At 31.7% G+C, this 18895-nt stretch overlaps 1 long non-coding RNA gene across 1 annotated transcript; it reads left to right on the forward strand.

The window, feature by feature from the left end:
• The first annotated feature begins 3243 nt into the window (after positions 1–3243).
• LOC127873498 (uncharacterized) lies at positions 3244–5161 on the forward strand. The gene is made up of 2 exons (XR_008046187.1): positions 3244–3579; positions 4011–5161. It is a non-coding gene; the product is annotated as an uncharacterized LOC127873498 (long non-coding RNA).
• The last annotated feature ends 13734 nt before the right edge of the window (positions 5162–18895 follow it).

An 18895-nucleotide genomic window follows, 5' to 3' on the forward strand; every position in this document is an offset into this window, starting at 1 on the left:
AATAATAAACTGGCATTGATCATTAGTTTTATTTCAATTGTCCTTTATAAATATGCAAACTTACAAATTCAGTCTCGTTTTGTTTAATATAACAATAAGCAATGAAATGCCAACATATAAATTTTATGTTAATTCTGATCAAATTTTCATCTTGAAATGCTAAGCTGGCTTGTCTTAGAAATGATACACTGGCTTATGAAAGGAATTTTCTTTTTCTTTTGTATTGTCAATTGAATTGATACATTGGCTTATCAAACGGTTTTTTGCTCTTTCAATCGTCAGTTAGAAATGATTCCACGGTTATTGAATTGGGTTTACTTAAGGTGTTGGTACGCCAGCTTATTAAATTGATCTGACTTTTAGCTACTTGTTGTAATGGTAAGCCATCTTATCAAAGTGATTTTTCTATTTATTTTGTGTATATGGTACATAAGAAATGATACGCCGGCTTAACAAAGTGACTTACAATCTGACTTTTAGTTACTTATTGTAATGGTAAGCCATCTTATCAAATTGATTTTCCTTTATGTGTATGTGGTATATAGGAAATGGTACGCCGGCTTATCAAATTGATTTGCTTTTTTATGTGTAAATGGTAGATACGAAATGATACGCGGGCTTATCAAATTGATTTTCATTTTTGTGAATATGGAACATACGAAATGATACGCCGGCTTATCAAATTGATATGCTTTTTTATGTGTAAATGGTACATAAGAAATGATACGCGGGCTTATCAAAATGATGTTCCTTTTTGTGAATATGGTACATTAAGAAATGATACGCCGGCTTATCAAATTGATTTGCTTTTTAAGTGTAAATGGTACATAAGAAATGATACGCTGGCTTATCAAAGTGATTTTTCCTTTTTGTGAATATGGTACATACGAAATGATACGCAGGCTTATCAAATTGATTTGCTTTTTTATGTGTAAATGGTACATTAGAAATGATACGCTGGCTTATCAAATTGATATGCTTTTTTATGTGTAAATTGAACATAAGAAATGATACGCAGGCTGATCAAAATGATTTTCCTTTTTGTGTATATGGAACATAATGGATACGCTGGCTTATCAAATTGATTTGCTTTTTTATGTGTAAATGGTACATTAGAAATGATACGCCGGCTTATCAAATTGATTTGCTTTTTTATGTGTAAATGGTGCATAAGAAATGATACGCTGGCTTATCAAATTGACAAAATGTGACTTTAAGTTACTTGTAGTAATGATACGCCGGCTTATCAATTGATTTTCCTTTTTGTGGATACGGTACAAAAGAAATGGTACGCCGGTTTATCAAATTGACTTGCAATGTTATTTTAAAGGGGCTTGTTCACACTTAAATTGCTTTTTTTTGAAGTTTTTCATTTAAAGCTTTAAATTGATAAATTTAAACATCGCAAATAACGTGCTCCAGTATAAAACAAAAATAAAGTTAAAATAAGAAAGAAAAAAGTAAGCCGCACCAAGGCTCGAACCACTGACCCTTGGATCGGTTTTCTCCCCCGACTTAATATAGATTTTAAATATAAATTTAAATATAAACACGCATTGTGACAACAACAACAACAACAAATATGGCGGAATCTGTGTTGTCAAACACGGAAGAAAGTAAAATATGGGTTTTTTTATTGCAAAACTCAATAGTGCGTATGTTGTTTTTTTATAAATGTAGATTAAAATAGTATAACTGATAAATGATTCGTTTTCTTTACATAAGTATATGCATATACATCACAGAACGCGTAAATACTGATTCTCTCGTTTACACTTAAGTTACACAGAGACTAAAATTAAAAGCCAAGTTGAATACAGAATTAACTTTAGTATTCGCGCAAATAAATTAAATTTTTCATTAGCCTTGGAGTACTAAGATCATTTAAACGTTACAGTATCTTTTTCTTTCCTCATAACTGGCAGTGACAACATTATTTGTTGGCAGGAAATTCAAGATGCTGTGCATTTATTGACAGATTCATTATTGTGTGTTATATGACAATGACATTTATTATTAACTAAAATGCATTTGAATGGTACTGGTAGTTTATTAATGTAAGCCCAAAACTCATAGTTAACCCTTTAAGCGCTGGAACTGAATTTTGAAGGCCTTTGCAAACAGTTTGGTTCCATATGAGACGCCACAGAACGTGGCGTCTCATCAGGATCCAAATTGTTTGGTATTCTGATAGTATTCTTTGAAAAAAATCAAAGAAATGGTTAATTTTAGAAATTCAGCGGATGACATTTAGCAGATGACAAATTTCCGAGCATGCAAACGGTTAATGTATTTATATCAGTTTCTTCTGCACAGCTATTTTATAAATAAATTGAATAACCAACATATTTTTGAAAATAGTAACACAGTTTAGTAATTCATGGCATCAAATGCATGTAGCTGGCGCCAGACAACTCGCCCCAATACCAACTTGCCCCAAAACAAACTCGCATCAAACATATGGTCAATCGATCCAACCAAGAGACAACTCGCCCCAATTTATTTTCGTGCATCTTATTGTTTCTTTATTTAAAGTATTTTATCTTTATATTCTTTGTTAATTTATCAAATCATGTATATATTTTGATAAATGTGTATTTCAACAGTACATTGTATTTTGAATAAATCAAATACAGGTCATCTGAAATGCATGTATCATTATATTTGTAAAAGCCAAGAATATTCTGGATATTCCTCTTTTTTCAATTGTTTTGAATATCCTCAATATTTGATTTCCTGAATGTCGAAGAAAACTTATTAGATAATAATACCACATATTCACAACTCAGTTTTTTTAATAGAGACCATAAATTGGTTTAAAAAGTGGTTTAAATTGTGTATTTACTTTTTCAATAGGATACAACCATAATTAAACCAAGAAGTTTATGAAGAAGGGATCACTGGATTTTGTCACTTTGGTACAAGAAACAGAAAAGATATACTTATTTAGCTGCATTTTTTTCTGTTGATTTCATTTGAGAATATTGAAATAATTTGTAGATAATGTTTTCAGATATTCAGGCAAGTTGAGATTTCATTGAATATTGTTTATGTCATTTCACAATATTCTTGAATGGAAACAGAAAAAAACACAGTTCAACGCACTAATTGTTGATATATAAAACAAAGTCTTTGTATGTAAAACTGTGTTGCTACAAGAGCAAAGAATTTAAAAAATGATCCTACACTACACTAGGTGAATATTGAAATTTTACAAAAAAAAAATGACAGGAATGTTTAAAAATGGTGTCATGAAAAATAAAAAATTCTATATGTACATGTAGCTACATCTTGTGTCAAAATTCTTAGCTTTATGTTCAAAACATTTATTGTTAAATGCAGAAATGTATTTTCAAGGATATCATAGACCACCTTACTTATACGCAAGCATAGGAGCTGTTGAAGGAAATTGCTGCCAGACAGTCAGCAGTTATCACTGACAGCCTGTCCTGGCCCAGCTTGGACCATCCTCAAGCTAACCATGATGGTGTGTTTGCAAGAATTGTCCATTTGGTAGACTATGATGAAGACCAGCTTTGTTGTGGCATGGCCTGACAATACTGTACAAGCCAGAGACCAGTATGTTTACTGTTGTTGAATATGACTCATTTTTCATGTTTATTTTTCTGTGGGCCTGTTTAACAGAATTAATAATGCACTTAATCTATTTCAAATATGTTATTTTTTTGTGGACTGTTTAACGTAATTATTAATGCATTTTATCTATATCAAATATTTTATTTGTCTGTGGGCCTGTTTAACGGAATTAGTAATGCATTTTATCTTTATCAAATATTGTTGCTTGTAATATGAATATAGAACACGTAAAACTACTCATGTAATTGTCTCAGCTTAAAATCAAAAGTGTAGAAAATTTAACTCATTTACTGTCGAAACAGTGGCCATTATGTTCTGCATCTTAAAAGTTGGACAATAACAGCAAATATATATATATATATAGATAGATTTAGCAAGGGGTTTTGAGTTTTTTATGTGTTCATATTTTTCAGAAAAAGGGTTAAGTGGTGACTGATCCTCTCACCCTCCTTATCCAGTAAACGTTTCGGAACAACGTGTTAGCACTGAAGATGTAGAGGACACAGATTGATCACAGTACATCCTTTGGATACATGGACAATTTCAACGGGATGGCAACAAAACTGTTACTGCCTTTTTTTTGACAGGAAGTAGTTAATAAAATTATTGTTAACAGTTTTTTTAGTCTTGTTGTTTAAGACTGCTTGCAACATTTAAGTGGATAAACGGTTGTTTTAAATTTGAATCTTCAGTAATGCATTCTTTATTAAATGATGTAATCTTATTTCTTTCAATATAGTCTAAATAATAAGAACATAATTATCCTTTGTATACAAAATGAAAACCAAGTTTACTGTTCTATTAATCATTATTTATTTATCTTGTTCTTTTGTCAGAACTATAACAGGGACATACATACAGTATTCCTTAAATAAAAGGGGCAGTTCTTAGAAAATTAACATGTATTTTAGCAATGCATATTCAAACTTTTTCCACATTTATAAGCAGCAACAATATGTAAGTATTATAATGTAACACAAATGAATACTATGAATTTACTACTGATTTTGCCGTGCCTGTCATCAAATAAACATGTTTTACTGAAAGTTTCTTAAAAGATGTTATGTGGAAGACTTAATAAATCATTTAATAAATATTTGAGCCTCGCTCTGGGAAAGGGGGTTTAATGCATGTACTCAATGTTGTCCATGATTAGGCTGTGCAGACTGCACAGGCTAATCAGGGGCAACACTTTCCGCCTTATCTGGATTTTCTCTAAAAGACTCCCTTTCAACAAAAAATACAATAAAGCAGCAATTGTCTGCCTGATTGGTATGATCAGCACAGGTTAATCTCGTACGACAATTTACGCACATGCATTAAGCCCCATTTTCCCAGGGCAAGGCTCACCTGTTTAGGTTTTAGCTGTCTATATGCTCTTTAACTTTTGAATCATGATGCAGTTTCATAAATTAATGTATTATGAGTCGTTTTTAATTGATGCATATTCTTTTGTTCAGTGTTGAACTCAACATGTATTATAATAAGGTGTTCACTTAACATTCTTGCAGTTATGTTTTGCTGTGTAATATACATGTAATAATAAATCAAAATTGAACAACTAGCATCTTATTTCTTCATGTTATTTATTAAAACATTTTAAACCAAAACAAAAAAATCCATAACATAATGAACACAAAACATAATACTCTATATTCATGAAACAAAACTATAATTGCTAACATTTTGAATAAATGTTTCCAACTTTCAACATTTGACAGAACAAATTATTTCTGAATTTCACCAATTTTTTATTTATGGATAAACAGCACTTTATCATCTTTATGACAGTTTATGTAAGGCTATTACAATAAATGGTTGTTTATAGACTGATAAACAATGGAAAACAATACATAATCTATATATAGCATTGAGCTTTAATGTAATTTTTAATGGAACATAAACAAATGTTGTGTGCAGCACGCACTCAACATTGACTATGGTAGCTTTTACCTAAAAGAGTCAATAATTCCTTTTCATAGTCTTTACTTGTTACAAAAAAATCAGGAAAATGCTGAGCCCAGTGTTTATTTAGCTATTTGCCAGACAAGGTTTTCACAAATTCTTCTGTTTCAGAGTGACCTATGATCAAATACTTTGGATCCTCTATTGTAATAACAAAACAATTAATTCACCATGTTTGATCATATGTCTCCCATAAAAAACTTAACACAAATCATGATACATAACACCTATAAGAGTCAACAATTCCTGTTAATGGTCTTGACTTGTGACAACAAAATTTGGAACTTGACCCATTGTTTTATGTAGTTATTTGCCAGACAAGGTTTTTACTTATTCTTCTTTTTCAGAGTGATCTATGATTGAATACTTTGGATCCTATATTTTTATAACAAAACAATTAACAAAATTCACAATACCTTACACACTTAAAACTCAAATACATATTCTCATGGCATTTCAGGGCACTTGTATGCTATGTTCATCAGTATTTTATTAATGATATTTCTGCCCTATGTTTATAAGCAGTGCACTTATTAAAATCACATTTTATCACCATGATGATGACAAGACAGTCGACCATAATGTCACACATTTGGTCACGCCTTCATATTACACAAATAAATTCAAGCATCATTTCAAATACTAAAGTCATCTACTGACTGAAAAAACAGCCAGGGTCACACATGCACTTTCATACTCAATGGTATACATCCTATACAACCATGCTGCCAAATTCACACAACATGTTCCTACCCATAGTCAGTTATCATTGATTTCAGCTTTGTCAATTTTTTAAATCATAATAATGGTATGTTGAAGTTAGTTAAAACAACATAGTTTCATACACCATGTACCAATTTGCATGCGTAAATCTTCATATTGTTTCCGGGTTGCTTGCCCTTGACCTATTGGATATTGCAGCTCCTCATTAGACGCAGGTGGATATAGAAGGGGCAATTGTAGAGGCAATCAGCTTTGGATAAGCTGAATCAAAAAGGAACTTTGATCGAAGGGTTTTTTCCTTGATGATCTCTGTGTACTCAGTGCATGTACGTGTATCCCTTCTTTTCATTGATTGGCACCACTGTCCAATTGTTGGCTGCCTTCAATTTACTCTGAAATAACATATAAGCATGTTTGTAATTTTGAAATGTACACTAAAACTTTTCATAAAAACTATGTATAAAATGTGTTTGCTATTTTAAACATTATTTTACTCATATCATGCCAATCAGGTAACATACCAATACTTTTCTGGGCTACTTGATTCACCAGTATAAACTTATTAACCTACCAATACTTTTCTGGGCTACTTGATTCACCAGTATTAACTTATGAACCTACCAATACTTTTTGGGCTACTTGATTCACCAGAATTAACTTATGAACCTACCAATACTTTTCTGGGCTACTTGATTCACCAGAATTAACTTATGAACCTACCAATACTTTTCTGGGCTACTTGATTCACCAGTATTAACTTATGAACCTACCAATACTTTTCTGGGCTACTTGATTCACCAGTATAAACTTATGAACCTACCAATACTTTTCTGGGCCACTTGATTCACCAGAATTAACTTATGAACCTACCAATACTTTTCTGGGCTACTTGATTCACCATTATTAACTTATGAACCTACCAATACTTTTTGGGCTACTTGATTCACCAGAATTAACTTATGAACCTACCAATACTTTTTCTGGGCTACTTGATTCACCAGTATTAACTTATGAACCTACCAATACTTTTCTGGGCTACTTGATTCACCAGTATTAACTTATGAACCTACCAATACTTCTCTTGGCTTCTTGATTCACCAGTTTGAGCTTACTATATGATGAAGTTATCATACTTGAGTTACTAACTGACAATTACTGTACAACTAGAGATTGGAGGAGAATGGCAAATAATTTAATGACCAATCACCATGCAAGTTATCTGAACGGTTCAGAAAACAAACCAGCTATCGGATATCCTCTGGTTTTCATAACATTAAAAGTTTCTGGTAAAAAAAATGATAAAGCAATTATATTACCAAGGAACTTTAGGAAGCACATAGAAACTTATTGAATATCAATATATTATTTCATCAATTAAAATATGCTAAGACAAGATTGTTTGCATACTCTAAGTAAGATGTTATCTCTCCAATTCCTGACACATGACCAGGCCCCGTGTTCACAAAACGATTTTGCAATCGAAAATCGATTTTAACTGACATCAATTTCATTTTTGCCTATCAACTACAATGGAAATCCATTTTCAATGACAAGCAAAATCGATTTTCGATTGCAAAACATGTTCGGGGCCAGGTGTGGTACTTCCTTGTGACACAAATGACAGGCCAGGACCTGGCGGGGGCTGATGACCGTGCATAGGTGAAGAGTTTGTTGTTCTAACATTATGCTGAACAGTCAAACTTGCAATAGTTTGGCCGGCACGTCTTCCTAAATCCTTAAAAAGGTTTGTTTTAGAATATAAAATTGATCACATATCAATTTAAAGAAACAACAAAGTTGATGTTAAAATCAGGGAATAAACTGTATAATCATATTATCATATCATGATAATTGATTACATAATATAACATATACATTTGCATACCAGTATATTTTATAATATAATATATACCGAATAAATTAATCATTCATAATTCATCATTTATCATTAATTTCATGCTTCATTTGACTCGTGTTGGAGTGTTCCTTATAAGTTATAACGAATTCATTAATTTGATTAAATTGATACGAACATCTTGGCATAGGGGCATAAAGGCTTATTTTAAAACGCGCAATGAACAAATTATGTTATCAGTGCGTATCTGGTTTCGTTGCAGAGTAATATATCCATACAATAAAACTAAATACCTATCCAAACTTTTGCTAAAATTCCTTTGTAAACAGGCAACACTTGCCAAAAACTAAACGTAGCTTCTAAAATATGACTTACAATTCGTGTGTTTAAGCCATTACCCTGTCTTCGTCTCTTCCAACGATACCTATGGTTCTGCAAACACTCGGTCTTGTCGCCAAGATTGAATAAATTCGAGCGATGTCGCTGGCTCCGGCTTTTGTTTCTCTTTTTTTATATTTTCGATCACAAAAATGAGATGCATTGTTTGTATACCAAAAGCGGATAAGCGCAGCGCGCATGCGCAGGCTGCATTCTGGTATACTAGTTGGGATCCCATTCACAATTTCTGACTAAAAATAACTCATTTCGCGTCTGAGACGCTTTATAATTTTCAGGTTTTTAAATCGTCAAAAGTTGCATTTAATGGAAATTTTAGAGCATGGAAACAATTTGGTATATTTTTTTTTAAAGCAAATATCATAACTACAATGAAAATTTGCAAATCCGAAATATTTTTTTTCAGTTTTGTCAATTTATCAAAGTGTGAACAAGTCCCTTTAAATTACTTTTTGTAATGATGTGCCAGCTTATCAAATACATTTTCTTTTTGTGAAAATAGTCCAAAAGAAATGATACGCCAGCTTAACAAATGCATTTTATGTATGTGTAAATGGTCCAAAAGAAATTATACACTGGCCTATCAAATTGATTTTTTAATTGATTTTTAATATTTTCTGATTTGCCGGCTTATCAAATTGATTTTGAATTTAATTGTGATTTTTTTTAAGTTGATACGCCAACTTATCAATTTGATTCTAGAATTTGTTGTTATTTTCTGTTATGTTGGCTTATCAGCTTGACTTTGAAAAAAGAGACTTGAATAATCATAAAAACGACTTTGTTTTACGTTTGTTTAATTTACAACCAAAAAATGTCAATAAATCACATCAAAATGGACATGAAAAAGTATATTTTCCCGTACGTATTTTGGGAATGATTGGACATTCCCTTTTTAAAATAAACACTGTTATTTTTGGTCCAATCTTCATGAAATTTGGTCAGAACATTTGTTTTCTGGATATGACGGTTGACTTCGAAAATGGTTTGGATCGGTAAAAACCTTGGCTGCAAGGGGGGGGGGTCATTTTCCTTATATTTATTAAGTAGAAAAAGCTTGTGAACACTCTAGAAGTCACAATTTTTGCCGAATCGTCATAATTGTTTTCTAAACATCGATTTTGTAGATATCTCGGACGAGTTAAAAAATGGTCATAATGGGTGAAAAAACATGGTCGCCAGGGGGGTGGGGCAGTGTTCTCTATATGTATATCGTAAAAACATGTGAACAGTCTATTTCACAAGCATCTGAGCCATAATGTTTAAGATAATATCCTGTACATACTTTGTAATAGTTAAATCCCTTGTTTAACCTGCTGATCTAATCTATTTTAGTTCATCTCTGGAATTTGTTAGACCCCTTGGTTTTAAAACACTTAAAGGGTACATACTTCAAAATGCATATTTTTCTAGTATAATGACATGTTGGGCTAATTTGTAATTTCTTGTGTAAATCTGTACTTATTGTTTTGTCACATTTGTTATCAGTTTGAAGCAAACTAATCTATAATGGGAACTATTACTGATAAGCCATCTTTGAGAAAACCCCTACAGAGTTCCCCAGAGATGTTATAGGAAAAGGATAAGGCAGCATTTTCACCAAACACCTTATCATGAAGGGAGAAATCCGTAAATAATTGCTAGGCAATAAAACACTGGGGAGCAGAGTGATTTGATATCTGCTTGTGACCAGCCAGCACTGTGTGTGCTGATTATGACTGATAAGAAAGATGAAATGTGCTGTTCAGTGTTGTAATTGTCTGAGATTATGATATTATCAATTTGCAAATAATCTGATATGAAGGAAACAAAGTACATGTTAAAGGATAATCTACTTGCACAAACTGTTGGAATATTCACTATATATCCTTAAGAAAGTAATCAGGTCATAATTCCTTTCATTTTGTAAATTACAATTTAGCTACATATGAATTCATAATCTGTAACACAATGCAATTTATGCAGTTTTAGATTATGATAATTGTATGCAAATGCCTTTATGAATTAGCATAAAATTTGAATCTGACTGAAAAATAACAGTATTAATTAATTGATTACGAGACTTTAAAAGGAGCCACTTTTCCAGTTTATAATTATATTTTACTCAAAACATAGATATGACTTTATTTTACTGAAAACATAGATATAAATAGACATGGAAATGAATATTCTCCTTACTCAATATTGGATTGTTATGAGTTCACAGTATATAATGTTACTATTCCATTCTGTTATATGATACAATATGTACAGAAAATGTATACAAATGTTAAATATAACCGGTCTAATATTCATAGCAATGGCGGTTTGAGAAAATACACCTTATTTTATATAAGAGTAAAGTTTAAACAGGCTTCTTTTTACATTCATTAAGGTAGTTGCTGCATTTGTTCATTTTTAACGATGCTTAGATTCTTCAGACTTGGCTTGTACCTGCTCTTAATCGTCTGTCATTGTTCTTTATTTTTCTAGTTCTTAGAATACAAGTTAGTTATTTTCGTTAAAGCTGCTTTGCTTTTCACCTATAGATTAATTCTTTGAGTGTATTCAGGCGTATCTAACTGGACGCCTTTAGTTCATTGAATTACAACCAGTCAGTGGTGTCATCATGACCGGAACTAAGCTTTCTTTAATTAGACTCGACAAATATTTCTTTATTACATAAGTGCTCGCAAAGTTACATAAATTGTAACCGTCCCGTGACCGGTTCACTTGCGTAAGCGAATTAGACAGCACTTCCACAGTTTTTTATAGTGAAACATTGTGAATTCTTTAAGTCACATTTTAGTTCAAACTGAATGACACTTGCTGATCTTCACACATGGTGACAATCTTTATGAGTATACTATTTTTGGCTCATGGTGAATTTCTGTGATCACCTTTTGTTGTGCGTCATGAATATTTGCCTTGTTAACACTGTAGAGGACACATTTATTGTTGGATCTTCATGAAACTTTGTCATTAGCAGTGCCCCAGTTAAGCTGCGTATCTGCGTCTTTTACCCTATTAAAATGTTTAAAAACGCACAGAAATACAATATCATGCGTATTGAAAACGCAACCAATTTGACTTATACGCAAATTCGTCAAATGTGATGCGTACAATACAATTGCTTCGATCGAAAATGCTTTGCTCATTTTCGGTATTTTCTCTTTTGAAGTATTATCGTAACGAGGCAATGCTTTCATTCAGCAAGCACCTGGATGATGGAGCAGGAAATCTCTCTGCGGAGTTGATTTCATAGTTAAATAAAGCGTCTGACAAAATTATTTACGGCGATATACATGCGTTTTCAATCTTACTTAATCCGTCGTTTTATAACCCAGTTCACCCTATTTCAAGAATGAAATCACCCTATTTTCCAAAATCAAAGAGTGAAAACCCTATTTCCAAAATAATTATCTGGGCCACTGCATTAGATTTCCAATAATATCTTGGACGAGTTCAGAAGTGGCTCGAGTCTGTTAAAAAACATGGCCGCCAGGGGGCCATTTGTTGTTCATTCTTCATGAAACTTGGTTAGAACATTTGTTCTATTGATATCTGGGGCTGCAATGAACAGGTCATTCTCCTGATCTCAGTTGAGCGACTGTGGGCCTTTCAGGACCTCTTTTTTTCACTAAGAAATGTTTTTGAAAAGTTGGTATTTCCATGGAATGTTTGCATTTTCCCATAGGATTTTTCTTTTTCCCATGGATTTTTTTCCAGCTTTTTTATGGGGAAAAAAAATCACACTGGATTTTTGAAACAAAAATACGTTTGTTTATGCTTAAGTACTTATTTTATGCACTGTAAAAGCATTTGTGCTCATTTTCGATCAATGTTATTAAAAAAAATCCCACTTTGTTTATGGGAAAAAATATCCCATGAGATTTTTTTCTTATTTTGAGTGATTTATTCATGAAACTTCCAGAAGCACTATATTTCATCAAATAATAAACCATTAACGCGATTTTAATTTATTAAATTGTGTTTTTTTTTAAATTAAAAAAATCCCATAGAAATGTTTGTCCCATGAGATTTTTTTCCAATGGGATTTTTCTTCCAATATGATTTTGTACAATTTCTTAAGTCGGATACAAGTTTCTAAATGCAAAAATGCAATCATCATCATCATCATCATCATCATCATCATCATCATCATCATCGTCATAATCATCATCATCCTCACCATCATCATCATAATCAAAAAATAATAAAAATAGACAAAATATAATAATATTATTATTAGTATTATTATCGTTATCATTATTATTATTGCAAAAAAAAATCCCATGGATAAAAACAATCGAAAATTAAAAACCTATGGGAAAGAAAATCCAAGGGATCTTTATATATGCCCTAGTGGATGCGAATGCGAATGGGAAACTAACTTCACATACTAGTGGGTAAAAAAGCTTTGAAACAATTGTGAATCATTATAATTGATTTTGTAAATGTAAAAAGTTGTCTTTCGTTGTTCTAGCCCCCCAAACAATAGTGTATATTTAGGTACACATCTTTCTAAATATAAATGTTTTTTTCAATATAGAGTTTATTTGTATACCATTCTATTTAAACAGTGTATCTATTGATAGCCACATTGTGTTAAATATCAGTTAAAGTTGACTGTTTCCTAAACCATACACGGGCAAAAGTTATCTTCCCTTATAGTTTTTCATGTTACCTGAAGCGAACATTTTACGGATAAGAAGAGCTTGTGAGTTTTGTCTCTAACAGCAAGAAAATATATTGATTGCATACAATGGCCTTGTTGTTTACTTGTTGGTCGTAACAATAGCGTAACGGTGGTTCAACACTTCTCACCTGAATACGCACGTGTATAGAACGATTTTGTTATGTATGGTCAATTAATAAGATGCGTCTTTACCAGCGTAAAGTATTAAAAAAAAGATTCCACATGCTAAGTTTACAAGAACCTTTCTTGATAAGTAAGTGAATCAAACATGATCTGCCTAGCGACCGGGAGGTCACGGGTTCGATCCCCACCGTGGGAGCGTTCTTTAGATCTCCCCCAAAGACACCAAGTACTGGTTCTAGGCCCAGGAAACGGACTCGAGAGCATTTATATAAGCCTTAGGCTTTCGATGCAATCGGGCTAAAATAAATAGGTTTAAATTAAACATGATCTGGTTAATAAACATATGTCGCTAAACTTGGTATTATGATAACGACGTAACAGTAAACATCATGCTTTCATAGATCGATTAGGAAAACATATATATCGTATGCATAACACTATGTTGTTCTTAAACGGAAGCTACTTTTTGAAAAGAAAATGTACGATAAAACAGCGATAAAAGCAATCACTAAGGTTATCCCACTTGTTTGTAAACATACATATATTTTCATATATACATGTGTCCAGTTACCTTATGTTTCTCTTAAACTAATTGTTATAAAAAATCAGCTCAAATGTCAAATGTAGTCTCAGCCAATATCTTTTTTCACCGCATATAACTGCGTTACTATGCATAATGCATTAAATTGCCTGACGACCTCGTTAGTATAAGCGTTTGTGGACACTACATAAAAAAGCTTAAAATATATGCATCACAGATACATGCATATTCTGTGTCATTCGGTAAAAGGAATTTCTCAACGTTTACAACATGGTATTAACAGACTGAAGTAGGACAGATTCATTGAACAGAAAATGACGAATGAATGCATCAAACAATCAAACACATGCTATCTTGTTACAGTTATGATGTGTTTCGAATATACTCACACATTTTGTTAGACGTTTCACATATAAAATAATGTTGATTATATGAACATCATATATGTAGATATATGCATATGCATATGCGTCTAAAGATAAGCTCCAATTACTCACAGCGAAAAACAATTTGAGTTCCTCTCCACAACCTTCTTCATACTATATCAGTTGTAAATTGCGGCAAGCAAAATATAAAGAGTTTGATACGAAGATAAATGTTTTTGATGGAAAATAATGTAACTGTTATTATTGTTTTCCCCAAATAAAATCATATTTTTTACAAGCGTATTATTAAACAGATTTTATAAAGTGTGTGCATCGGTGAGCTTAACAGCACGGTTTTGCGATGTTCCTTATCCTGTAAACTTAGTAAATAAACATCTATTAGCTTGATAAATACGCTTGGATGACTTCCCTTTAGCGTTGAACAACCGAATAAATAAGACGATGTAAAACATGTATTGCAAGCACACTGTGTGGTAGTATTTATGGTATGGTTATTTATTTAAAATCCTATGCTGAATCTTTAAATTAACAACTGTTATATTATTGCCCATATTATTTATAACATATGATGTTTTTACAGACAACTGATAATCACAGGTGAAAGGCCAATTTAGAATTATTTCCCTTAAAAACTACAAAAAATGGCAGGATGAAACTACATTGACATCTTAAAGGGGACTTTTCAGAGATTTTGGCATGTATTGAATTTATTCTTTAAATGATTTATTTTGATAAATGTAAATATTGGATCTAAAAAGCTCCAGTAAAAAAACAAGCATGCAATTCAAAAAAGGAAAAAAAAATGTTACCCTCAACAGGGCTCGAAACACTGACCACCGGAGTCCTTGAGTAAAAGTCTACCCATTTAGACCACTCGGCCATCCGTGCTCTTACAATGGTGTATTTTATACTTTATATAAGCAATACTCGTAGTTTCACAAAATTAACGACAAAAACAGCACTCTCCAAACTATTTAATCGTTTCGCGTTGCAACGCTTTATAATTTTCAGGTTTTATATCATCAAATGATGCATATAATGGCTATTTTAGAGAATGGTTAATGTTCAGTTTAACTGTTTCCTCACACATATTATAACTTTAACGTAAATGTGCGAATCTGAAACAACGTTTTTTTAAATTTTGTCAATTTACCAAAACGTGAAAAGGCCCCTTTTATTGTAAGAGGACATACAGATAACATAGATTAAAATAAATAAGTAGACTTGTAGTAGATTGAACGCGAATTTTAAAGCAATCACATTTGGGCTCGCGAATTATGCTGACATACTAACAATAAAAACTGTATATTCGTACTGTTAAGTCAATTTTTATATTTCAAAAATGTGACATACAAAAATGTGCAATATAATACCATGTATCAGATCTTGAACATCACTAATTGCTTTACATTACTTTGGTGACGACAAAGTATTTAACACAGCGGACATTAACAACTATAGTGCAACCTTCTTTAAAAAGAAGAATTTGGTGCATATGATATACATGTCAATACTATTATATAATCGTGTAGAATGATACGCAGTTAAGTAGCAAAATTATCAAAAATATTAATAAAAACCTTTGCTATTAATGTATGATATAAATTTAATAGTATCCTTGACTGTATATAGAGTTGTAAAAATTAGAAATGACATAAGCGCCGTTTACGTAAAGACGAGCCCCGCATTCAAGAGTACGCATCCGCCACTTAGAAATATACTGTCCCGTGATTTAAAATCTATAATATAAAAAAATGCGATATTGTAAAACAGATTGATTAATATAGTTATAGACAATGAAATAACGAGAAAAAATAAAGACATTGTTTTGTTTGCCAAATGTCTCTTTTTTCACATGTTCCACTCGATTAAATCAACATATGTGTTTGAAAATGTTATATTGTTTACTTGGTTAATTAATCGTTCAGTCACTTTAAACGTATATTCATGCAATCTATATAAACCTATAAGCATGCGCTATTGTACTGCTGTGATTTAATATCGATTGTAAAATTGTTCAGCAGATTTATCCACACAGTCTTTGAGGGAAATAACTCGAAGTGTGTTAAGTTAAGATATATGGATTGCTCGTCCTTGAACCACCTAGGCTATATGTAACTTATAAGATAAACAAATTAAAACGATTATATTGGATCGACGACTAAATGAAACTATGTATCCATTAATATAAGTTATACAAATGCAACATAATTTTCCTGAATGTTTATGTTACATATAGTTGTATAAGTCATTTTAATAGAATGTTTATTTTGCCACAAATAAAATGTCAAACACACTGATCGACATTTGGGTACACCATGTTGCGTATATTTTGAAGTAGGCCAATTACTGGAAGTATATTTATGAACACAAACAGTAATAATTATGTAATTTATGCATAAACAAGAAACCCCCCCCCCTAATACACGCGCCCCTGTATTTATGATAACATTAATCAGTGAGCATAATAATGGTACCGTCCCATATACTGACACATACATTTCTCGGTTGTCAGGTTAATCAATAACGTTTTAATCGAGACGACGGAACAAATTCATTATTCAATATGCAGGTAGCTTGGCGAACACGTAATTAAAATCAGTCTTAAATATAAGCTCAATATATGTTAACACTATACTCTATACTAACAGACAGGTGATATTGACAATCAGATTTGTGGTTTTCGCTTTAAATGTGAAAATTTTTGTTATAAAATTATTGTATCCCAGAACCTTAAAATCGGTTTTCAAATTTCGAAGCTTAGGGTTAATTTATTGGACTTAATTACTTGTTTAATTTGAAAGTGTCACGCGTCGTTCAATGATCGTGTTTTTATAAGTTATACAATTTTACACTGCATTTGATTCCACAGATGTAATATATTATAACAATAACACAACACTTATAATATTGTATTTGTCAAAACAATCTAAACAATACATGTAAAACAAAATCTATCCTCTATAGATATCATGTTAAAGTACAGCAATAGTTGAATCACAATAATCAAACTTTGAATACTTGGTCTTAATGATTGCTGAATTAATATTTTTTTTAAATTACCTCATGCATGTGTCGGCGCATATTATGTAAGATGAAGGAAACAAACACGCCCTCTCGGGAATTACTTCGTGTCCGGGTGCGAGCATAGGATAAATACGTCATTCTAAGTTATGGTGAATGGAAAACAAATTAATTCGTAATTGTAAAATACTTGACTTTTTATTCTAACAACTGTATTTAATTGATCTCGTACATAACCAGATAATGTGTGTAACTTTTTAAAGCTTATGTATAAAATTGAAAGGAAATTTTAAGGGTTTCATTTCTACTTAGTAAGCTTCATAAAAAACCGGGTTGTTTACGTCCTTTTTTGGTTTCAGGTCTTAATGAAATCCCAGCATAGTTAAATAACAATATTATTGGTATTAAGTAAGTGTTTATAAACTTTACAGAAAAATGCTTCCCGGACTGTTTTTTCTTTTTTGAAGTCATGATCTGCGCATAATTACAAAGGCAAAAAAATGACACATTTGGACATATTACTTTAAGTTTATTTTCAAAACTGTTGGAGCTGATGACAAATGTTGTACATGTTCAGCTGCAGGAATTCAAAGATGGCTAAAAATTGCTCATGGTATACTAGTAAACTAATTCGTCTTTTAATTGTATGTGGACATAAACAAATATATCTAGTAGTACAACATACACTTTTGCAATTTATTATTTCAAAATAACGATTCTGTAATAAAGAAATGTATCATTGAAAAAAAATCATTTAGGCAATAAACAACAACAAATATTATAAAACGGCCTTGTTGATACTGTTTAAAATGCTATTTTGTACCCCAAAGCATCACTACCCATCACAACGGTCCATAAACTGAGTGTGCTTTCTCGCCTGCTACTCAGTTAATTGCATGTTAAGTATCAGTGTTGACATTAATAATTCATTCACAATTCAATCTGCAAAATGTTGGACCACTAGTATTTCACAGTGTTGTTACATCTGATATTTATATGCTACGTTTTGCTTAGAGACATATCAACATGAACTTTTCATAATGATTGCAGTTATAACATGTTTAAAACGGCGAAAAATAACTGTCTCGGTATGGACGTCGCCATCTTGACTATCACGTGATTACCCACTCTTTAAAACACAATCAAAGAAAAAGCATCAATTATATATGCATATTAATTTGAGTTTAAAACCGGTGTGGAAAGTTTAAACGAAAACGCTGGAGTGCAAGTTGCAATATTGTTAACAACGTAATTTAATATACAAAACCAGAGATGATCGTTATAGTATACTTTTGAAATATATAAAAACTAGTCATAAAATCATAACGTGTTTGTTGTATTAGCTTGACTGAATGACATTTCACTTAAAACCGGCGAAACATTGCTTTGTGGTTAAAACCTTGAGTGTTTTATAAAAGATGTTCTTAGGCAATTATTTGTTGATATTGTGTGTAACCAAATGCAATAATTTTATTGAATATTTACCTATCCATTTAACTATTTTGTATTTCATTCGGACAATGTTATAACAAAAATGACAGTGTCCCTTTCACTATGGGCTTTTGCACTTGATATTATTATAGTATTGTTTGACGATGGCAGTGACT

This window comes from Dreissena polymorpha, chromosome 3 (assembly GCF_020536995.1).
Source record: "Dreissena polymorpha isolate Duluth1 chromosome 3, UMN_Dpol_1.0, whole genome shotgun sequence".
Classification (NCBI taxonomy): domain Eukaryota; kingdom Metazoa; phylum Mollusca; class Bivalvia; order Myida; family Dreissenidae; genus Dreissena; species Dreissena polymorpha.